General features: G+C 39.8%; 1 pseudogene; it reads right to left on the bottom strand.

Annotated features, from left to right (window-relative positions):
* Positions 1–1,895: 1,895 nt before the first annotated feature.
* On the bottom strand, positions 1,896–10,630 carry LOC108416368 (annotated as a pseudogene).
* Between the last annotated feature and the right edge of the window lie 13,954 nt (positions 10,631–24,584).

The following is a 24,584-nucleotide window of genomic DNA, read 5'->3' as shown; positions in this document are numbered from 1 at the left end:
TATACACCTGGCTATTTGCTGTCTGGAGCCAATTCAGATTCAGTTTTAGTTCTTTGTATTATTTTGTATTTGTTTTATAAGAAGCATACATTTGTTTTCGGGATTTTTATTGGTCATTAAAATGTTAAATACAACTTTTGTGTGTAATTATTTATTTGTGCGATTTTTAATAAGATAGTGTTACATAATGAAAAGTAATTGAGAAAACAGGTATTAAGTTGACAGTATGTCATTGAATAGTGTTGCGAATTCATTGTATTTATGAAGACTGTAATACGATTTTATATTACAGATTTTATAGATAGCGTAACCCAATTAACTAACTCATTTAACAGTGAGACACTTTGTTTAATGGGCAAACCTTCTTTAATACATATTAGATAATTACATCACACTTAATTTCACAATAAAACACTTTCATATTTCAAGGCCAAACCTTAATTTCTATGGCATTTTAGGGAAATTTATATAGGATAAAGTAATATTTTATGTTACAGACTGTGAATTCATGGCAAAAAACTTAATTTATATGTTTTTTATATAGTATTTTCATGTTAATTTTATGGCAAACAGTGTTTCTTTCTCTGGTAAAAACTTGTATTTATACAGTAAAATATGGAATCAAACTCGAACCTTAACCGTAAAATCAGCAGTACTAATATCTTTTTCTGGAACAGTAGGACACATTGTACTGTATATATTACAGTAATTTCTGATATTTCAATGGACTTTTACAGTGTATACCTTTTTTATTTGCAGTAAGGTATTGTAAAAAAAAGCAGGTATTTAATGTAAAATTTACGGTTGCCTAAAAGTAAACTGTAATTTATTATACATTACGACCGTTTATTTTACGGTAAAATTCTAGCAACCACAGCTGCCAGTATTTTACCGTAAATTTTACAATATTTTGTTTACAGTGTATCAGGAGTACGGATTACATAATCTGTGTCACAAAGTTTAGCCTCGACTATGTGTGGACCACAAAACTTTGCTTGTGTAGCCGGTGGGATCTAATTAGGTTGCCTGGTAAGAGTGCAATGGGGAGGCGGTGATCAAGCTTCCCGGGTTTTTTTGACAGGCAGCCTGGGGTCGTAGTAGTATTAGACAAGCTAGCCAGCATGTGCAACAAGAGCGTCCAGCAAGCGAGGTGGGTAGAGAGAAATCAATGCAATAAGGTGTGTTTTCGGCTTTTCTTTGGCCCGTTTTAGGTCTTGGATGATTAAAGTGTTCTTTTGTTTGGTACATGCCCTGTAACAAAGAAGTATGTGTTTGTTTGATTACATGGCTGGTATCTGCCCAGTCATGCACTTACCCTGTTCTGTTTATGTCCAGCTGAGGACAGTATTGGCGATTGATACGGTGGCTTGTACTGGAAACTAACCTATAGCTGGGGATAGCTGCTGTTTTCTTTGGGTTTTATTCCTTTTATTTATTTGATTAATTTTATCGAAATTAAGAACTTACACAGTGAAGCTGTTTTTTTATTGTTTTTTTTTGAAGGTGTTGCTGCTCTGTAATCTAGTATTCACTAGATATTTTTAACAGTTTATTTTGTTCTTGCGCTTATTTTGGTCTTTCATATGTTGATGAATGGTTGTTCAAGGAATTGTGAAGTTGCTTCAGGTGCTGGGCAGGTGGCTATTTTAATGGTGGTGTTGGTAGGGTGCTGTGCTCACTAAAACATGCGTTTGTAGTGAAATGAAGTTTTGTGTATAATAAATTTTAGCATGATTTGCCTTTGGTCACATGATTTTTGAATTGAAATAGTGTTTCAGTCTCTAGACCTGGATGTACTGAGCAAAACAGAGCAACCATTCAGGTTTTACAATTATTCGCATGTTATGTTTATTTTATTCATTTAAAATTGTCAGCTGAACTCAGTGTCAATGAAAAGATCTTTTTTGTATACCAAACTCAGGTGTGTGTGTAAATTGCTACAGAGCTCCCCTTTGTTCATCTTGTTCATAGACATGCAGTGACATATTCTTATGATCATAATTCAGACACTCACTACCTTATAAATGATCATTCTAAGCAGCTTCAGCTTTAACTGTGCTGCTCCACTGTTACTGACGTCTTCACTGGTAAGATCCTCAGAGGATGAACAGACGGATTAGAGAAAAACGGAAAAACTCTCTGAGTGAAAGTGTGTGTTATAGTGTGCAGGTGTGTGTTGGTTAGAAGATCAGTGAAGGTCACTTTCCCCCTGTCCCAGTCCAGCTGAACTCTGACCCTCTGCAGCTTCTCTTTAGGTCTGAAGGAGTGACCTGACTGTCCTGGACAGAAAATCCAGATTGTATTACTGCTTTTATCGTAGCTCAGACTCCACACTGAACCCCTGAGAGAGTCTCCTTTTCTTGTTCCAGACTCTGAGATCACACCCAGTGCCCAGTAATCAAATCAAATCAAATCAAATTTATTTGTATAGCGCTTTTTTACAACGGATGTTGTCACAAAGCAGCTTTACAGAGTTTCAAAAAAGAAAAAGTTTCAAGAGAACTCTAAGAATGTACAGAAACCCCCCGGTGGGCAAGCCAGAGGCAACAGTGGCAAGGAAAAACTCCCTCAGAACTGAGGAAGAAACCTTGGGAGGAACCAGGCTCACCAGGGGGGACCCATCCTCCTCTGGTCAAACTACCTACAAGTGATTTTATTACTAATATTAACAGCAGTAATATTGGTATTATGAATAACTAGGAGTCTATGAAAACATCAGCATAGGGTGGGCAGCTCATCCGAGGTAGGTGGTTGGGGCATGGGCAGCTGGTCTGAAGTAGGTAGCAGGAGGGCTTGGCAGTCGGTCGTCCTTCAGTGTCCAGCCGGTCATATGGGTGATTGTGTACTCGGAAAGAAAGTAGGTAAATGGAATTAGTTTTGTTCTATCCATTTGTACATAAACAGGGAATGTAAACATTTACAGAGTGTGGCTAACGACTCCGGCAGATCTGACTATGACAGCTTAACTGAAAGGAGAGAACCAGAAGGACACAGACACGGCAGCACTCTGAAACAATTCGGCATCCCTCCGCTCCACCGTCCACAAACTTGAGTGACCGCGTGCGAGCAGCGGGACGACAGCACCAGCGCCTCAGTTTACTATAATTCCCTGTGTCCATGGACCCCTGGATCTGCTACCTTTATCTAAGGGGGGACATTAGCTACCAAAAGCTAAACTGAACAAGTGAGTTTTCAGCCTAGTCTTAAAGATTGAGACTGTGTCTGAGTCCCGAACAGTTTCTGGAAGGTCATTCCAGAGTTTGGGGGCTTTATAAGAAAAAGCTCTTCCCCCAGCTGAAACCTTCTGAATTTTGGGGACTATTAATAAGCCAGCACTCTGGGATCTGAGTGGTCGTGATGGCTCATAATGAGAAATAAGGTCTTGCAGGTATTCAGGGGCGAGACCATGTAGGGCTTTATACGTCAATAAAAGGATTTTATAATCAATACGGAATTTAATAGGTAGCCAATGAAGTGATGATAGCACTGGACTGATATGTTCAAATTTTCTAGTTTTAGTGAGGACTCTGGCTGCGGCGTTTTGGACTAATTGGAGTTTGTTTAAATTCCTGCTCGTGCATCCTGACAGTAGTGCGTTACAGTAGTCTAGCCTAGAAGTAATAAAGGCGTGTACTAGTGTTTCTGCATCACGCAGGGACAGGGCATTTCTGATCTTGGCAATGTTGCGAAGATGTAGAAAAGCTGTCCTAGTGATGCCGCCTGTGTGTTGATCGAATGATAAATCTGAATCTATTATAACGCCAAGATTTTTTGCTGCTGATCCAGGTGTGGCTGGAAAGTCGGCGAGATTTAAGATTAAATCTGGTGATTTACTTCTGGCTAATTTTGGACCCAGAAGGAGAACCTCTGTTTTGTTACTGTTTAGTAGGAGGAAGTTCTGTGACATCCAGCCTTTCACGTCTTTTACACAGTCCTCCATTTTCTTTAACCTGTATTGGTCATCAGGCTTGGCTGATATGTACAGTTGAGTATCGTCTGCATAACAATGAAAGTTTACGCCATGGTTACTTATAACTGTGCCTAACGGTAACATGTATAGGGTAAATAATAAAGGTCCTAATATAGAGCCCTGCGGAACTCCAAATCTCACTTTTGAATAAGTGGAAGATAAATTGTTTACCCTAACGAACTGATAACGTTCTGATAGGTAAGATCTGAACCATGATAGGGCCGTCCCTGTGACTCCAACCATGTTTTCTAACCTTTCTAAGAGAATATTGTGGTCTATTGTATCAAAAGCCGCACTGAGGTCAAGTAGCACTAACAGGGATACGCAGCCTTGATCAGAGGCAAGAAAAAGATCATTAGTTATCTTAACTAGAGCCGTCTCAGTGCTGTGGTGTGGCCTGAATCCAGACTGGAATTTTTCATATATATGGTTCTTATGTAGATATGAACTAAGTTGTTGGGCCACAGCTTTTTCTAAGATCTTAGATATAAACGGTAAGTTAGAAACAGGCCTGTAATTAGACAAAACGGTGACATCAAGATTTGGTTTCTTGATCAGAGGTTTGATAACTGCTAGTTTAAAAGCTTTGGGTACATGGCCCAGACTAAGGGACGAGTTTACTATAGTTAAAATAGGGTTTATAATGGCTGGCAGTACTTCTTTAAGTAATTTTGATGGAATTGCATCGAGTGTGCAGGTTAGTAATCACTGTCTCCAACCTGGATGTCCCAGCAGTGAATCCCTGAGGTAAAACCCTCAGAACCCAGAACAGACCACCACTCATCAAACCTCTCTGGATTATCAGGAAGTGATGATCTCTGGTTTGTGTTTTCTACAGCAGTGAGATCATCAGACAGGTGGAGGTCTGGATGTGCAGTGTTGGGGTCCAGAGTAACAGGGGCTGAGGAGAGAGAACACAATGAAACATCATGTTTTTCTCTCGTTTCTGTAAATGTTTCACCTCTACAGACTGTTTTCTTTACTGTGAGTGAAACAGCTTTAGAGGTAGATTCCAGAACTCAGATCAACTTTAATCCTGGACTAAATGTTGATGTTCAGTTCAGAGCAGCACTAAAGTGCATGTTCAGTAGTGAGTGGTCATTACAGTCCAGTGACTGATCTGATCTGAGTGCAGCATTTTTCTGTAGGGATTCACTCACAGAGCTGAACGTCCATCAACATCTTCACTCTCACGGACTTTCAGATCATTTTGTGATGCGTTTTATATTTTATTAATTATTACAATAAATTATTATTATAAATTATAAAACAGTCCATTTTCTCTCTCCATCAAATGATCAAAATCTGATCTCCACACATTTCCTGAACGTCTGTGATCCAGTTAATGATGAGATGATATCATATCTATTATCTACTGTATCATCACTGTAATCCATATAACATCAGTTTAATATTTATTGTTCTGGGCTGCTGTGCAGAAAACACTTCATTTGGTTTTGAGAAGAAAAAATAAAATTGAATATGAAGTGAAAATATAAACTTGTTTGGAGTAAGAAGACCCCCAGACATGCTGTAGAGACCCCTTTAGAATACTTACCTAAATACATTATTGAATCAGATTTAATAATAATAATAATAATAATAATAATAATAATAATAAATTACTGCAATAGTGTTGTATAATTAATGTAATCACACTTTTTAATTAACACATGAAATTAATATTTTAAATATTTCTATTTTATCAATGAGTGAAATTGATTTTTGCCTCCATTTCAATATTAAATATAATTTTATTGTTGTGTTTGGATTAAAAGCAAAACAACAATGAAGTTGTCATTTTTAAAATATTGTGCTGTTTTTAGTTTTACAATAAAAATATAAAAAAGTGAAAAAGCACAAATATATTTTTTTAAATGTGCATTTATTTTGATTTGATTTGTCTTTTCTGGGTATATTTTCTTTTAAAAGTTAAATTGTTTTATTAGTGATTCCTTTAGATCTAATTAATAATAGTAATAATAATAATATGAAGAAGATGAAGAATAAAATCCACTTAATATTTTTGTGTAAAATTGATATTTACCTCAATGTCATTATGAAATATAATTTATTGTTGTATTTTTATTAATAACACAATAATAAAAAGGTTATATTATTAAAATATTGTATTATTTTATTTTAAGATAAAAATATATTAAAAAGTGAAAAAGCACAAATACATTTTTAAACATTGTTCATTTTAATTTGATTCGTTTGTGTTTTGGTCTTTTTTGGATTGTTTGTCTTTTGAAAGTCAAATAGTTTTTTTGAGTGACTTTATTATTATTGTTTCATTTTACTGATTAACATCGTTACACAGAATAGAAAACATTTTTATTACTGTATTATTGAAAATTATAAAGTTTTACTTTGAATTATACAATTCTATCTCGATCAGATTTTTAATGAATTAATGAAATTGATGTGTCAAGAGTTTAAAATTCTGTTCAGATTCATTTTATACATAATATTTTTAGTGTTTAATTAGATTAGTAACACAATTACAATGAGAGAAATTATTTCCCATAAATTAAACTTACATGTAAAAATTATTTGACAGAATTAAAAAAGACGTTAAAATTTTATTTAATTTTTTAATCAATTGGATTAAAATCTGATTCTTCTTCTTTAACTGGAGTTTATTTTATCTCCACACTTCCTGTTTGATCTGAGTGAGATTTCTGCACAGTACAGTATTCATACTTTCACTTAAGTACAGTTTCAGTCTCCTTTATACCCCCTGAATAAAGAGAACATGATAACATGTTACTAATAGTTTATAAACAGTGTGTCATTAGTGCAGAAGCAGGCTGTGTGTGAGAGATCAACCCTAAGAGAAACAGAACTTACTGTACTGGAGAACCTCCTGCATGTTCTCCCACACTCTGAACTTCAGGTTGGAAAGGTGCTTCCCAACATTGATCAGAGCTCCTGATGTCTTCTCTGGATCCTTTGGTGTGAGCTGAGCTCTGAGAACAGAAGACTGTGTGAAATATATCACTGTAGAAACTTTACAGCCTGTCATTTATTTCACTAAATATCAATATTTGATCACATTTATTGTCTGGAGAGTCAATAATTCTGTAGTTTCTATTAAATAAATATTTCTGCTTCTGTTCTCATCACTACAACATTAACACACGGTCCTTATTCCCCCTCATTTCATTAGAATACACTCATATTTACAATGAGTGTATTCTAGTGTATTATAAACACAATATACTGTAGATTTAATGTAATAATTACTGTAGCATTAGATAAAATGTGTGGTCTGACATTTACTCACTGTTTCTCTGTGGACTTGAAGTTCTGAGAGGGAAACAAAAAGAACATTGTAGTTAAAAGTGAAGAGACTTTTCAGGAGTTTTTCATATGAAACACACAAACACCAGCAAACAGCCAAGTTAGTGACATTATCCAGCATTTCATATCAATAAAACTTTACCTTCTAAATAACTACTTAATAAAACTCAGTATGTTTGTTATTTATTAATAAATCTAATCAGTCAGATGATGATAAAGTAGTTTGACTGGATGGATTTTGAGAGGCAGGGACCACAAACTTGACCGACGAGCAAAACGCAAACAAATCCATCAACCAGTCGTCAACAAACAGACGCAGGTGAAGATCTAATGAGGCTCACTTGGAAACACGGCTAAGAATTACAGGAGAACCACCAACAACAGAACCAGAGCCAAACTAACAACAAGCAGCAGGTTTGTGGATGATGATGCGGCAGATCTGGAACGTTCAGAGGATCCAGAAGCTCCACTGATGATCAGATACAGAGTCAGAAGATGAGTTTCCTCCCAGCAGAGCTCAGTACTGTACTCTACTTGGTGTCTGTGGCTCTGTGAGCATTAATGAAGCTGTAATAATCGTTTATGGGGCTTCTGGTGTTGTTCACTGTGAAATGTGCTGACTCTGCTAAAGTCAGTGGAGATTAGTGAGATGTTGCTAATTCTACTTTGGCTCTCAGTGAATTTGCACTGATTATTAATAGAACTAGAGAATTCAGTATATTAGCTGGACTGTTTTATTAACATCTAATAATGAATAATTTACACATTTGAGTAAATATCGTATTCTGCAGTCGAGCTTTTTGTTTGTTCTCTGATTTACAGAAACCACACACACCTCTACACACCCAAACACACGTATTCAAGGCCTGTTTCTGTTTGCTGATCATCGTGTGGAGGAAACAATTAAAGCTTCCTATTAACTCATCCTGGGATCTTTGGGCTGGCAGAATGTAACACCTCCAATAAAATGAACCAATCAGCTTGCTGAGTAAGCGCTAGTGAAGTTCCCCTTCTCTGTGGATACACGGGCATATGCATCAGCCAGGACAAGCTGAAAAACTGTTATTGTGTGTGTGTGTGTGTGTGTGTGTGTGTTATAAATGATAAAATATTTGATTTTATGAATGATTTTTAAATATATTTTTTAAAAGTTGATTTGGCTCTTAGTTTCAGTTTCTCCAGACATACAAGACTAGACTCCTCATTCAAAGAGAGAGGAGTCTAGTCTCTTAGGACTGGACATCCCTGCCCAGGGACGTTGTAAAGATGCCATCAAGAGGACAGACTTCCCTATAAGGACTTTGTGTCATTAGCTCTATAACTAACTTCTTACCTTGTGAGTTAAATGAATTCCGATATTTACACTGGAGTTTCATTCATTCCTCAGTTGACATTCACTTTCTGAACTGCAGTGAAATTCATATCAAGACTCATTCTCAGCCCTGCAGTCGACCTGAAGAACTGCTGCTATAAGCATTCTGTATGTTGTGCCTGCGCTGAGTGGACACAGGCTTTACAGAGGTACGCAGAGTTGGTTTGGTTAATGTAAAGGAGCTTTCTCCTTCATGTCAACAGTCTGGCTAATGTTGGTGGAAATCTCAGAAAAGCTCTAATTAGGCTGTAGACAGATCTTCATGGAGATCCTCCCCTTTCATACTAAAACAAATAACCCACATTTTATTTAATACATCAATAAAGCTGGAAAGAGAAAAGAAGGAGTGTTTTGTATGTGCAAGTGAAAGAAAGAAAGAAAGAAAGAAAGAAAGAAAGAAAGAAAGAAAGAAAGAAAGAAAGAAAGAAAGAAAGAAGGAGTTACTTACCTGTAAGAACAGAACATCCTCAGCCTCCATCTCCTTCTCTATGTTCCTGATTGTGTCTGAAAGAGCTGATATTTCTCTATTCATCTCCTGAATCTTCCTCCTCATCATCTGACTCTTCTGCTCCTCTTCCTCCTTCAGTGCAGCTATCCTTGCTGCTTCTTCATCTCTTAGAAACTGGTGAAGCTTCTCAAACTCCTCCTTTATCTGCCTCTCTGTGTGCTGGGCCTGCGTCTGGAATGAGAGATGATTAGGAAAAACAAACTCTATCAGATGATCTACAAGTGTTCACCACCTACAGGAGAAGTGGACCCTCATGAGAAACTTGACCTCAGCAACATGTTTCACAGTTCAAGATGATGTTTCACCTTAATGTGGGCGGCTGTTTGGTCATAGTCTCGTTTAGCTTCCTCTAAGACTCTCAGATTCTCATGTAGAGGCTCCAAAGCAGACTTGAGTTTATCCTGGAATCAAACAACAGTTCAGATGAGTGACGTCTAAATGAGTGATGAGTGATCAGTTTAGCTGTTTAAATGTAATAGTTGTCCTACAAACTACAGTTGAATAGAGAATAACAGCAGTTTTACTCTCTGCTTCAGAACTAGAAGAGACTTTTTCATGTTTGTCCAGTGGAGAGTAATTCTGTATTTCTGTAAGTTTACATTTTACATTGACCGTCATAATGAATTTAACAACAGAGCATTTTTCTGACTGATAATTCACTCGTGCTGTTTGGCCTGAAACCACACCCACTGACTGACTTTACCTTTAGCACACATAACAGGCTGATCTGGTACTGAACTGATTCAGACTATTAGTTTGTTACATTTAACATTTCAAAATATTTGACGTGTCCTACCTTAAACTCAGTCACAGCTTCATCTACTGGACAGAAGTCATGACTTTTGTGGCTCTTTGAAGTCTGACACACCACACACACAGGCTGCTGTTCATCCAGACAGAAGAGTTTCAGTTTCTCATTGTGCAGAACGCAGAGCCCCTCAGACCCTGCTGAAGATCTCTGACTCCTGCTCTCTAGAAAAGCCTCACAAAGGTTCTTCAGTGCAAGATTAATAGGAGGAAGTTCCCTTGAGGATCTTCTTTTACACACTGGACATTCTCGAGACCCCTTAGTTTCCCAGAACTTCTCCAGGCAGTTTTTACACACACTGTGGCTGCACGACAGTAGAACAGGATCCCTGAAGATGTCACAGCACACAGGACATGAAAAGTCTGCTTCTGAAAGAGGGTTTCTAGCAGCCATTTCCTCCAACTGCTGCTGTGCTGTTTCTCTGTAACGGCTCCTTCAGTCCAAACTCCACTTTCTCTTTCAGGGCGTCTGTAATAATCAGAGCATCTCAGTTGAGAATCAGCCACCGTAGCCCTTCAACCCACTGAGTGAGTTTTAGCTCCTTTCAGAATCACACAGCAAGAAACAAACACATACAGTCACTGTTTAAAAGCTCCTCATTGGCGTTTCTGAGTGAAGTGAAAGCAGAATGAAGGTCAGAGAGACAGGATGAGGTTCACTTCCTCCAACAGGTAGAGGAGGTGTAGAGGAGGAGGAGCTTTGAAAAGGTGGAGTCAGTCAGATGATCTATTCTTATTACGTGTTTTCTACTCTAGATGGTAGCAGTTCATTAACAACCTGAAACAAGGAGCTCCCAGATGAGTCCAGGTTTCTAAATTATTGGTTCATTTCAGCAAACAGAATCGAGGTCTTATGAATTAAACAGGTAAACTATGGGAAAAGACTGGTTCTGCGATAAGTATCATGAAGGACCCCCTCTGAACTGGTGAAGTGCAGCAACTCAATGTGGCACAGATTCTACAAGTGGACAGACGATGTCTGGACGGATGTTGAGCTATGTCGCCTGGATAGCCACCCACAGCACTGTAATGTTTATAGGTGCAGGGTCTCTGGTGTGAATGGACCACTACACCACATCCTTTTACTGCTCAATAGGGGCAAATATGCAGGCCACATCATTCATCCAAACTCCCCAGAATGCTCTTCAAACCAATTCTGGACAACTTGGGCCTGATGTCACGGTGCATTATCTTGCTTGAATATCCCATCATTGTGGGGTACATGAAGTCCATGAAGGGCTGCAAATGGTCACCAAGCACTGAAATGGTCAATGGCGTGTTCAGGCAGAGTGGGGACCCAACCCATGCCATGAGACCACACCCCACACCAGTTTGAAACCCCCACCAGCCTGCAGAGTGCCTTATTGACAACTGGGGTCCATGGCTTCATGTGGACCATATACAAACTCTACTATCAGCCCAGAACAATTGGTACTGTGACTAATCGGACCATGCCACATGTTGCGAGTCCTCTAGGGTCCAGTTAGTAACCTCTATCTATCTACAGACTGCTGTCCCAGACCTTTTGGCATGTCAATGTAAATAGCTGGCAGTTTTGACCCTTGAAAATGACTCCCTTCCTCTTCACTTCTGTCCTGCTTCCCATAAATACCTGTCCATTTGCAAACAGGCCAACATTATGTGTTTGTAAAATGATGGTTTTACAGTTAACATGGTGTAGAGCCATTGGCAGCCAGCACTTCCCCTAAATGCCTGTGGAGGTCTCTCTCTTCTCAGTGCTGACAAAGAATGAAGGAACTGATTTGGGTCCAGTTCACCCAAAGCGTCTTAGTCTCACAGTAATCTTAACGGGTAGAGAGAGAGTGTTCACTGTGATGCTCGCTCTATCTTTTAAGAGTCAGCTTTGTGCTAAGATGCTTTTGGGAAATCCAGCTCTGATGAGTTCAGGAGGTTTTGCTTGGTTCATTATTGCCCCTGAATCAGGTGTGTTTGAGCAGGAAAATCACAGAATTGTCCTGGACACTGTGGTGAATTTGATCTATAGTCGTAACATTATTTTCTATCATATTGGTTAGTATACTGTGTAGATCCTGGCTGAAGTTGATTCTGTGGGCCTCTGACTGAAGTAGTAGTAGGACCATAGGGCATCAGTGGACCTGGGAATCTGGCTTGAAAGAGGCCCCCTGAATGTAAACGATGCCTAGATATGGGATTTGATGACCAAGGTCATTCTGAGAAAGATGTATGTTAAATACCAAATATGGCTTGAGAGGGGCCATACATCGAAACCGACGCTATCTTAGCAGATATAAATAACCAGGAGTTGGGATGTATGAGAGAGACATTTGGCGGTTCTCTCCAAGCTGTTTCGCGAAGGCTTGTCTGTGACTTCGACCTCTCAATGCTAATAAACATCTTTATATGCAAGAGACGAGTGTCACCGAAGAGTTTCTTCCTACACCTTCACAGCATCGCTACTAAATAAACCACAAGAATTTGGCGTCACGAACTTCGGACGTGCTGTGGCCTACGGTGCAGACGACAGACCTATTGCCGCCGGAAAAGGGTGAGTTTTTCTCACGTGTGAGCTCTGGTCCATTCGGTGAGGCTGGACTGTTCTGTTGGGCTGTTTGGTCGCACCGTTAAAGGGCTTTGTGTGGGTGTGCCATGCTGTCTTGGTTGTGGGTTTGCCTCTTCGTTCTAAATTTTGTTGTGTTGCGTTGTGATACGCCGCAACAGGGGGGAGTATGGTAGAATAAAGGGAAAAAAGAGAAGAAAAGAGTAAATAGAGTTAAGAAGAAGTTAATACCCTAGGAGTAACACTAGAAGTGGTATTGATTGACATTATGCAAGCGTAACGCAGATTAGGGCCCTTTTTATCTCGTTGACAGTAAGTCATGTGTTTTCCATTCGCCACAGTGTGAAACTTGGGCCTTGAGGAATAAGTGTAATAGTCTAAATTTGGGGGAGAACACCCTGGGCCTAGGGAATTCGGTAGTTAAAGGTAATAGAGAAAAGTGAAGGAACAAAGAGAAGAAGTAAAGTGAAGTGTAAAAAGGAAAATGAGGATATAAGTAAAGTGTAAAGAGAAATAAGGTAAGGAAAAGAGTAAAGGAAAAAGGGGCCGCAAATGGGGAAAGAAAGCCCTCTTGTAAGAGGCTGCAATAGGCAGGCCGATAAAAACCTTGATTATTATTAGTTGATTCCAAGGTCAGTTTTATAATGAGTTTATAAGACTGGAGGTTAAAGTTGCAAATCCGGCGTAGAAAGAAGCCCCTCGCCTGTAGTTGGCCACTCGGGATGGATGCTGTCTTGTCGTTAGGATAACTTTGTCTCAAAGGTAGCATAAATTTAGAGTTTTAAAGGATAAGGAAAATAAAAGGAATGCGGTCATAAAGCATATGCTTCTAGGGTATGAATGAAGGGGAAATGATCAATCCCTGTGTGAGAGAATTTTTATGTTGAATTTGTATGTGTTTTGTTGAAATAGTCTGTGTGTGTTGTGAAAAAACTGGTCATTCCTTTTCTCTCTCTCTCTCTCTGTCTGCGAAAAAAGGGGGGCCAGTTGACCTGTGTGTGTGTTCAGAGCAGTTTCTGTGTCTGTGCAGCTATGTGTGTGCGTTGGTTGAATATGCGTGTGTGGTTAAGTTCTCTGAGTGTGTCAATTTCTAAGATGCAGATCTGCTGTGTGGATGAAGAGTGAATGTATGAAAGCTGTGTATTAATGAAGAAAAGGAATTCTGCTTGTATTGTTGAAACTTTATGAGCCTCCAAGGGGACAGTTTAGAATTTGTTAATGTGTACTTTATGAATATGAATAAATCTATGAGCCTTTGTAGGGGATTTGATAGAAATAAATTTATGAGCCTCTTATAAGGAGGACGTAGTATGATTAAAGTTTATAAGCCCCACAAAGGACGAATTAGGAGTTTTTATGAGCCCTAAGGAGGACCTTTATTGTTTAAGGTAAAATGAGGAGAGTATTTTTTAATAAATTAGGAATAAAAATCATGAGCTTTCAAGGGGGATTTGATAGAAAATGAGCCTTTTTGAAAGGACACGTAAGTTAAGTGATCCCTATAAGCCCCTGAGAAAGACTATTTAAAATAGGGTATATAGGAGGTTTGAGAAGTATTAGGGTTGTGTGAAAAGTTTGTTCTTGGAAGTTTGGAAAGAGGAGTAGTGTGGAAGTGATGTGCATGAGAAACTGTGGGTGCATGAGGTATACTAAGCCCCTGTTTTATGAGTGGTGTGGAATTGTTTAACTGTGGAGCTGTGGGAGTGTACTTGCTGTGCATGCATTGAAGGGTTTGTGCTGATGAAAGTGAAGTGGTTGGTTCCGTTTTGTGAAAAGTACTGAAGTTTTTTGTTCTCTGCCTTATATGGGGGGAGGAGCCACGAGAGGAGGAAGCAGTCGGAGAGTGTGTGACGTGGTGACTTGCGGATGGAATTCTGACTCCAGCCCTTGATTCCAGTCAGATAAGAAAAAAAAAAAAAAAAGGCCAGTTTTTTGTTTCATCCACAGACTCTTTGTTTGAATGCTAAATGATAATTGCTGTTTCTGATACACATTTTACTAGCTTTTGTGGAAAATAATAATAGCATTTTTAGTTTGGGTTTAAATTACACATTCATTTGTTCACATATGAGTAACTTAATGTATGCTATAGTAGTAATTATGTTGTAGTAAAAGGGAGAAAATAAAACACAGAGACTTGGCAACAGACTGAGCTATCCTATTTGGGGTATTGTTTGGTTCAAGGTTGTTGGTGTGAGCCTGATTGTTTAATTTGTTGAGGTTTTAATTGGATTGAAATTTCACTGGAGGTATTGGTATTGTTACTACTTGGCACTTATTGATGGGCTTTTGATTCTTCTGAGGTTGGCAAGTTCTGTAGTGTGAAAGTGGTACACAAATAGAAGGGTTAAGTAGTTTTAAAATAGTTTAAGTAATATACTCTGAACAACTAGTTTTTAATCAGAAGGAGTATAAGGGAGCTGTTACAATGTCAAAACAGGATACTCAAGTTTCAAAGGTAATTACTCCTGTTGATGTGGTACAGGAAAACAATCCTTTAATTAAAGGTATAACAAAGGTATCAGAGAAATGGAATAAGCGTTGGCCTGATATTGACCAACCTTGGCCAGTAGAGGGGACACTTAATTTAGATGTAATTAAAACAATGCAGGTGCTTGTGTCTACATACAAGGCAGATCAAAAGAAGGGTAAAAAAGGGGAGAAGCGTAAAGAAAAGAGACAGGTAGAGCTTGGTATGCTACAGCTGTTTGAGCATGAGGGACAGAAGCGGATGAAAGCTGCGCAGGAGAAGAGAAAAGAAGGTGAAGAAGAAATAAGGAAAAATACAAGCGAGGCAGATAAATTAATGGCAGAAGTTAATACACCTTTTTCACATGTGGACTCTGTAAAGAAGCCTCCACCTTATGAGAAGGAAGTGAAGTTTGAGGATATCTATCCCCAGCTTCCAGTGATCAGTCAAGAGGGCAACTATCATATTAGAGATGTGGATGATCGAACAATAGAAACAGGACGAGCGGAAACAACTATAAAAATGTATCCAACCTCCAAAAGCAAGAAAAAACAGAGACGTTTTGAGACAAAGTGTAAATTGAGAATTGGGAAGATGGAATTTGGAGATGAGAGTGATCAGAGTGACTGTGAGATCAAAGGTGGATATGACCCAGCAGTGAGGCGGATACTGGCAAGAGCGGATAAACGAGGAGACAAAACTTGGAGGAAAGAGGATTCAGGAGACAACAGCTCTGATGAAAGTGAGTGCGGAGACAGTGATGAGGACCCAGAAAGTGAGGAATTTTCGTCAAGAGCATTTTTTCCGGCAACATCCAGTACCAGAATGGAGGAGGACAGACAGAGAGCCGTAAAAGAGGTTGAAAGAAGTATAGAGCAATGCCTTTCGTATTTGGACAAATCTACTGGATTTGAAAGCCGAAGAGCACTGGAGAACCAATTAGAAGGACTGCAGAAGCAGAAGAAGAAATTGCAAAAAGAAGGCTCTAAAAAATTTGATATGAAATATGTGCTGCGCTCCAGAAAAGGGAAGACACCTGAGAAGATGTGTCCAGTGGTCAGTGGACAGAGATTGGAGTATAAGCCTTGGCAAAATACAGATATGTCAGATACTCTTGAGAAGCTGCCAACTCTTCAGGATGGAGCATATCCTTGGATTTCGAAGCTGGAGGAGATTATGGTGGGGACACAGCCTGCCATAGGAGATATTAAGAGACTTTTAGCTAATCTCCTAGGTGTTCCAGCTATGGAAGAAATTTTACAGAAAGCTGGACTTGTTCGATATGTGGGGACTGCTGTGAATGATCCAGAATTGTTCTCTGCGATTAGAGGTCGGATGTGGAGAGCGCTGAGGGAAACGTTTCCAACCAACGTGCATCCCGATAATATCTTTATTGAGCCATTGGGACAGGAAGAAAACCCAAGAGCGTATGTGTCAAGAGCTCATCACGTGTGGAGAAATGTTACAGGAAATGATCCAGATTTGAATCAAATGGAACAGTCAATTCTGAGAGCTAAGATACAGAAGGGTTTGCCCCTGTCAGTGAGAAGTAAATTGGCAGAAGTTGTTGGACTTGGAAGTATGGCCAAGGGTGTATATACGGATCATATTGCACATCAAGTGGAACTGTATAGGAAAAAGGAAAAGGAGAAAAAAGAACAGGACCAAGAGACTTTGAGGAAACTCACTCAAGTCCAATTAACGGACAGTAAGAAGAAGGAGAAGAATCAAGCGGTAGTGATGCAGAGTCAATTCACAAGAAACCAAATAGCATCACAGCCACAGCCAAATCAGGGCCAGCCACAAGTGTCTCAACCATTTTCCGTAGTTCCAGTTGTTCCCAATTCACAGCCAGTCTTTGGTCAGGAACAGACCTGGAGAGGAAAAGGTCGAGGAACCTTAGGAAGAGGAAGAGGAGGACGGTTTAATGTGAATTTTCAACAATTTCAGAAGTGTGCTACAATTGTGGACAGTTTGGCCATTTCGCCAGGGAGTGTAATAGACCTGGAGGAAACTTCAGAGGAAATTTTAGAGGGAATTTCAGAGGAGGATTCAGGGGCCAATCAAGGCCATCCGCAGGGCCGGTGAACCCTTATAGGGGTCCGGAACTGGGGTTTTAGGGGTGCCCAGAGAATCCGGAGGGGAGGTGTCAGCTGGTAGCGTCAGGGCCGGAGAAAGATCCAACGATAAAAGTGAAAGTAAATAACCGATCATTGGAAATGATGGTGGATAGCGGAGCTGCTTTCACATGTATTCGGCCGGAAGATGCTATACATCTCCCTATGTCTGGTCAATGGATTCGGACAATCGGATTTGAGGGAGTGAAACAGCTGTGTTGGAGCCATTTATGTTTTCTTTAAACTTATGTTTATTTTGATCGCTCACCACTTGGGGGCGCTGCTGGGTTTATAGGTGGCTGTAAGGTTGTAGTAGGGATACGGGGGTTGGCGAGGAAGTCAACAGTATTTTGACCGTATGGTTAGCGGGACATTTAAAGATCTTGAGCGCTGGTACTGCTGCTGTTGGATTATGTGCTACCTGCCAACTTAAGAACAATAAATGGATTGGTATATCCAAAGTTTCAAGAGGTATGGACTTTGGACTTTGTGGTAATTCCTGCTAAACTGAACGAGTCAAATCCGCTACCGCCAGCTCTCTTTCTCATTATGTGGTGGCTTAGGTCAATTTCGTTTGTTTTGTTTAAAAGTCACTACATTTTTTAAGTCAAAATACTGACTACGCTAGAATTGGATGCGGACTGTTTGCTGAAGTGCAGTTGCTGCTTCGTTTGAGCACGGACTGCTACAGGAGAATGGTCTTGGGCGTTTGGAAATGGAAACGGAACATGGGACTGCGACAGCTTCGTTTGGGTGGAGACTAATGGAGGCTCTGTGGGACCCAGAGGCTGGACCGGTGAAATAAGTCTGCACAGATTGCGGCGATTGGTAACGCTTCATGAAAGGAAGGAAGGAAGGATTGTTCGTGTGAGTGCGGCGGTCTGACTGATCGTTGGATATGGAGGTATGGTAGCGCTACCTTAAAAACAAACAATGGCCATTTGACTAACTCGTGTGCACACGTTAAAGACTAGTCAGTAAATCCAATGCGCATTGGTGGGGTTTAAAGGTTTTCGCATATGCGTAATTTAAGTGACTGGGTCTTAATTGAAAGTTCAGTTTTAAAATGAATTCTGATTTTTCTGTGTCTGAGCCCTCCGTGGTTCAACCTCAGGGTAATGATGGTAATACTCAGAGTACTAATGGTAATGTAAACAAAGAGCCTGTAAAAAGGGTGGTAAAACTCACTGAAAAGGCACTGCTTGAAAAATTGGAGTCTTTGCAAAAAATTCGAAAATTTAAACTTAATAAAGCTTCCAATCTTAAAACTATGATTCAAGGGTTCATGGTTAACACAGAACATGAAACAGAGGTTAAAAGTGTATTTGCAAAATTTCAGGTATTATGCACTGAGGCAAAAGAAGCACACGAGTCTTTAATGGGTCTGTTACCTGATGAGGAAAAGGAAAAACATGACATATGGTTTAAAGCAAAAATGCTGAGTGCAAATGAGTTCTCTACTGGGGTGTTTAAATGGCTGTCACTTTCAAAAGATGATACAATGGCTCAAACTATTGACAACGAAGCACGTCCAAAATATGGTGTGTTGGGTCAAATCGTTGAAATTCAGGGTAGAGAGCTTGATCCAAATGATGGTATAAATCCTGATGACAGCATTTCTAATATTAAAACCGGTGTTTCTAATAAGAGCTATAGCCACAAAGAGAGCCATTCCAGTTCTAGATCTAAACGGTCTAGCCACTCTTCTATTTTGTTTGCACGCCTCCAAGCTGAGGCAGAGAGAGCAGCACTGGTAGCTCGTGCTGCATCCTTAAAAGAAAAGCACACTTTGGAGGAGCAAGTAGAGGTGCTAAGGAGGAAAAAGGAACAAATGGATCTTGATGCGGACTTGGCTGCTTCCACTGCTAAACTGTCAGTGTTAAAGATTTATGGAGCATCAAGTGTCATCTCAGATGGAATGGAGTCCTATTTTGAAAAAGAAACCAAACAAAAGGCAGTTTCCATAACAAGAAAATCAGAGGAAAATCCAAATCCATCTACAAGACAAAAGGTTAACAAAAGGCTTCTTGATATTGATGCATTGATTTCACAACAAGAAATGCAAGATGACACTGAAAGTGGTCAGAGAGATCCTCTTGGAAGTGAGTCACAAAGACATGCCAATAAAATAGGTGTTGCACAGAAGCCACAGTTGCGAGAAATGCAGTACCAATTATCAAACGGAGAATCTCAAGGCCATATCCATGAACCAATCATACGACCAAGGAGACCACAAATGCATGAAGGACAATCACAACCAACTGTTCAGGAAAACAGTGAGAGTGCTACTTTACACTTACTTCAAAGACAAAATGACATAGCAGAATTGCTAATACAACAGCACAATTCACATCTGCTTCCTCCAAGAGATGTTCCAATCTTTGAAGGTGATCCTCTGCAATACAGAACATTTATTAAAGCCTTTGAATATTGTGTGGAGGAAAAAACAAGTAGCAAAGGGGATTGTCTGTACTTTCTGGAAAGGTACACTAGAGGACAGCCACGTGCATTAGTTCGCAGCTGCCAGCATATGGCTCCTGAAAGAGGCTATTTAACAGCTAAAACGTTGCTTCAACAGCATTTTGGACATGATGCTAAAGTTACATCTGCATATTTGGAAAGAATGCACAACTGGCCAATGATAAAGCCTGAAGATGTTAAGGCTCTCCAAGCTTATGCCTTATTTTTGCGTGAGTGTTGTAATGCAATGTCTGATTTACAATACATGCATGAACTGGATATGCCAGCAAATATGAAGACAATTATAATGAAGCTCCCCTACAAATTGAGAGATAAATGGAGAGTTTACGCATGTAACCTTATGGAAAAACATGGACGCCGGACACAATTCAGTGACATTGTTGCTTTCATTGAACGTGAAGTGAAAATAGTGTCTGACCCAATATTTGGTGATATTCAGAACACCCAAACAGGACCAATCAATAGGCCTGTAAACAAAGGAAAATTACAATTCAAACCCAAATTTAAAGGAGACAGTTTTGCTACCACTGTTACACCTATTGACCTGCCTGTATGGAAAACACCTAGACAAACAAAAGTTCTGCCAGGGAACAACTGCATATTTTGTACCCGAAATCATGCATTGAAGCAGTGTGCCCAGCTGGAAAAAATGAAGCATAGAGAAAAAATGTCCTTTCTAAAGGAAAAAGGGGTCTGTTTTGGTTGCTTGTGCATTGGGCATGTAAGCAAGGATTGCGATAGGCGCTTAACTTGTGAGATTTGTAACCAGAATCACCCAACTATTCTTCATATACATCTCACATATAAGGCAGATAAGGCGGTCAACACAAACACTGTAGCCTTAAATGATCCAGCATTGGATACCGCACTTGTTTCTGCGCAAGCATGTGATCATACAGGGGCCGGGAAAGGTCATGGGATTTTATCCATCCTCCCAGTACAAGTAAAATCCAAAAGGGGAGACAAAGTCATTCAGACTTATGCATTCTTGGATCCAGGTAGTACATCTACCTTTTGCTCTGAAAGCTTAATGGCAAAGTTGAATTTGAATGGAAGAAAAACTAAAATCTGTTTACTAACTATGAGCCCGAAGACAACAGTTTCTAGTTATATTGTGAATGGATTAGAGATTTCAGGTCTTCATGGCAAACAGTTTTATGACCTTCCTGAAGTCTATTCGCAAAGGAAAATGCCTGTGAGCACAGCCAACATTATCCAAAGGAAGGATCTGGCTAAATGGCCTTATTTGGATGGCATTTCCATTCCTCACATTCAAGCTGATGTTGAGCTATTGATTGGTACCAATGCTTCAAAGCTGCTTGAACCATGGGAAGTAGTGAATAGCCATGGGGAGGGACCCTATGCAGTGAGGACCCTATTGGGGTGGGTTCTTAATGGATCACTGGGAGAGGGTCATAGTAAGCCTCCTGATGTTGATTGCCCAACTCTCACTGTAAACAGGATTTCTGTGGAAACATTGGAACAAATGCTGAAAACTCAATATGAACATGATTTCAATGAAAGGGCATCAGAAGAGAAAGAAGAGATGTCAAGAGAGGATCTGAAATTCATGAACATCATGAAAGAATCAGTGAAGCTTGAAGCTGGACATTACAGTTTGAAACTACCCTTTAAAATGGATGGTGTTGTCATGCCAAACAACCTCTGTGTGGCTAAACAGCGCATTTCAGGATTGAAAAGAAAGTTTGAAAGACATGAAATGTTCCATCAGGAATATACTAAGTACCTTAATGAGCTCATTCAAAATGGTTATGCTGAACAGGTACCCCAGGATCAGCTGGAGCGTTCTGATGGTAAACTTTGGTACATTCCCCATCATGGAGTGTTCCATCCTCGAAAAGGAACATTACGTGTTGTATTTGACTGTGGTGCGGAATTCAGGAATACGTCCTTAAACAAACAACTTCTACAAGGTCCCAATCTTACTAGTTCTTTGTTGGGTGTTCTGCTTCGATTCAGACAAGAACCAGTTGCATTTATGACTGATGTCAAATCAATGTTTCATCAAGTTAGAGTTGCTGAGGATGAGACCGACTTTCTCCGGTTCCTGTGGTGGCCTGATGGCAACATTACTCAAGGAATTGTAGAGTATAGGATGACCGTTCATCTATTCGGAGCAGTATCCTCTCCAAGCTGTGCCTGCTATGCTCTTAGGAAGACAGCAGAAGACAACAAGCACATGTTTCCAACAGAGGTCATTGATAGTGTCCACAATAACTTCTATGTTGATGATTTTTTGAAGAGTCTTCCTTCTCAAGCTGAAGCCATCCAAATGGTCAAAGATCTTGCTGCACTTTGTCATAAAGGTGGCTTCCATTTAACGCAATGGATTAGCAACAATCGTGAGGTTTTACAAACCATTCCAGAGAAGGATCGATCCAAAACTTGAGTGAATTGAATTTGGATCGAGATGAACTGCCCGTTGAAAGAGCCCTTGGACTTTATTGGTGTGTCCAGACAGACACCTTTAAGTTCAAGATGATGGAAAAGGAGCGACCACATACTAGACGTGGAATTTTATCGGTGGTCAGCTCAGTTTATGACCCTTTGGGATTTCTTGTGCCAGTAACACTTCCAGCCAAACTCATGCTACAGGAGCTTTGCAGAAAGAATTATGGCTGGGATGACCAGATTCCCCAAAGCCTCAAACAACAGTGGATAAAGTGGTTAACAGATCTTCAACAAGTGAATGCATTTAAAGTTGACAGATGCATCAAGGCACAGGACTTTGGACAACCTGATCATGCACAATTGCATCACTTCTCAGATGCCAGCGAGAATGGCTATGGAACAGTGACGTATCTTCGACTACAAAACCAGAACAACATTCATGTTTCTTTTCTGCTTGGCAAATCAAGAGTGGCACCTCTTAAACAAATTACCATCCCTCGATTAGAGCTTACTGCTGCTGTCCTGGCTGTTCGAATAGATAAGATGCTTAGAACAGAATTGCAGCTTCCACTTGACAACTCTTGTTTTTGGACTGATAGTACTTCAGTTCTAAAATATATCAAAAATGAAGAAAAAAGGTTTCGGACGTTTGTAGCTAATAGAGTGTCAGCAATTCGAGAAGTAACAGATGTCTCACAGTGGAGATACATTCATACCTCCCAGAATCCTGCAGATGATGCTTCCAGAGGATTGAAAGTAGAGAAGCTAATCACAAACAAGCGGTGGTTAAAGGGTCCAGACTTTTTGTGGACAACAAAGGAGGAGTGGCCAGAGGTCAATTTGGATTGTAACCTTGTTCCTCAAGATCCAGAACTAAAAAGGGAGCACAGAACAAATGCTGTGATCATGGAAACAAATGCAACCAGCCAATTGATTGAATATTTTTCTGACTGGAAGAGGCTAAAAATTGCTGTTGCATGGATGCTGAAATTAAAACATGTCTTAATGGAATTGAGCAAGAAAAGGAAGGAATTGTTGGAATTGTCAGACCAATCCTGTGACATTCAGCAGGAAATGCAGAAGGTCAAAGCTGCATTAAGACCACAAAGCTTGTCCATAGAGGACCTTTCTGAAGCAGAAAAGGCAGTCATTCGTTTTTCTCAGTTTGAAAGGTTTAACAAAGAAATTGTTGGACTGTCCTCAGGAAAAACGGAAGTGTCAAAAGGCAGCACTATCCACCGATTGAACCCGGTCCTGGAAAATGAATTGTTGAGAGTTGGTGGAAGATTGTGTAAGGCAGCAATGCCTGAAGAGATTAAGCATCCCATCATTTTATTCAAAGACCAACATATTTCCAAGCTTATTTTAAAGCATATACATGAACAGGTCGGTCATGGTGGAAGAAACCAGGTTCTGTCCAAATTGCGTGAGAAATATTGGATAACTCATGCCAATGCAGCAACAAGGAAAATTCTATCCGGTTGTGGCTTGTGTAGGAGATTCAAAGGAAAACTGGGTGAACAAAAAATGGCCGATTTGCCTGTTGAAAGGTTGACTCCTGATCTTCCTCCATTTACTAATGTTGGAGTTGATTACTTCGGGCCATTTGAAGTAAAACGAGGACGTTCCTTTGTAAAGCGATATGGTGTTATTTTTACGTGCATGGCTAGTAGAGCCATACATTTAGAAGTGGCCTATTCTTTGGATACAGATGCATGTATTAATGCCATTCGAAGATTCATTTGCAGAAGAGGACAAGTCTCTCATTTGAGATCAGACAATGGAACCAATTTCACTGGTGCAGAAAGGGAATTAAAAGAAGCATTGGCAGCTTTAAACCATGATAAGATTCAGAAAGTCTTTCTGCAGGAAGGAATCAAATGGAGCTTTAATGCACCTACAGCCTCCCATCACGGCGGTGCATGGGAGCGAATCATTAGGATGGTGAAAAAGATTCTTACATCCCTTTTGCACCAGCAGACTTTAGATGATGAGGGGTTACACACAGTTTTATGTGAAGTGGAAGCGATCATTAATGATCGCCCAATCACCAAATTGTCTGAGGATCCAAATGACTTAGAGCCTCTTACCCCCAACCATCTTCTTACTATGAAAAGGAAACCAGTCTTGCCTCCAGGGCTATTTGATAGGACTGATATGTATGGAAAAAGAAGGTGGAGACAAGTGCAGTACATCTCTGACCTTTTTTGGAAAAGGTGGATTACAGAGTACTTGCCTTTACTACAGGAACGACAAAAATGGACCAAGAAGAAACGAAATCTGGTGCCTGGCGATATAGTTCTGGTTGCAGATACCACAGCTCCTCGTAATTCCTGGGTACTTGGCAGGGTATTTAAAATATACCCAGATAAGAAAGGGCTGGTTAGATCAGCACAAGTACAAACCAAAACCAGTCTCTTGACCAGACCAATAACAAAACTTTGCCTTTTACTAGAGGGGTTATGAGGTATCGTATATAGGAACACATTTTGTATGTATATAGTTTGAAGTATGGTATTACTTTGGCTCCTTATATTGTTGTATTAGTCATTAAATTGTTTATGCCTTTTGTCATTAACAATTAGGGGCCGGTGTGTTGGAG

Source organism: Pygocentrus nattereri, chromosome 9, assembly GCF_015220715.1.
Source record: "Pygocentrus nattereri isolate fPygNat1 chromosome 9, fPygNat1.pri, whole genome shotgun sequence".
In the NCBI taxonomy this organism is placed as follows: Eukaryota; Metazoa; Chordata; class Actinopteri; order Characiformes; family Serrasalmidae; genus Pygocentrus; species Pygocentrus nattereri.
The sequence above is the reverse complement of the archived record's forward strand: the minus strand, read 5'-3'. Positions and strand labels throughout refer to the sequence as shown.